Below are 522 nucleotides of genomic sequence, written 5' to 3'. Positions count from 1 at the left end.
GGGGGGGGGGGGTTCGCAGGACCCTGGGAGACTGAGCCCCTGGCTCTAGAAGATTGTGCCCACCCTCTGTCCGAAGTCTGGGCTTTCCCCTCCAGGTCGTTCTCCCCAAGCGCAAGTGGGGGACAAAGAGATTCCCGAGGGCAGGGTGGAGTCTCTCACAGTCCAGCTCCTGTCCTGGGGTCCTCGGGACCACCTCAGTTCCAGCCTGCTTGTGAGGAGGAAGGGAGTGGGAGAAAAGGACAGTGGGGTCTTCCTTGGAAACTCTGGGTTGATCAGTGCCTGTTTGGAGCCTGGGCGGGGGGAGAGAAGGCAGGGGGAACAGGACCGTTCGTGGAAAAACCATTTAAACTCTCCCTCTACTGGGTATCTGGACAAGGAGGACAGAATTCAGTAGTTTGGAAAGGAAGTTGAGATAGAGAGCAGTGGCTAGAGTAGGTAGGCGAGTATGGGGAGCAGGAAGGGCTAGGGAGAAGAGCAAGGCTGTAGCGGCTGCCTGTTGAGGGAGGAAGAGGTGGGGGGGGG

This window comes from Ursus maritimus, assembly GCF_017311325.1.
Source record: "Ursus maritimus isolate PB19 chromosome X unlocalized genomic scaffold, ASM1731132v1 scaffold_X1, whole genome shotgun sequence".
Classification (NCBI taxonomy): Eukaryota; Metazoa; Chordata; class Mammalia; order Carnivora; family Ursidae; genus Ursus; species Ursus maritimus.
The sequence above is the reverse complement of the archived record's forward strand: the minus strand, read 5'-3'. Positions refer to the sequence as shown.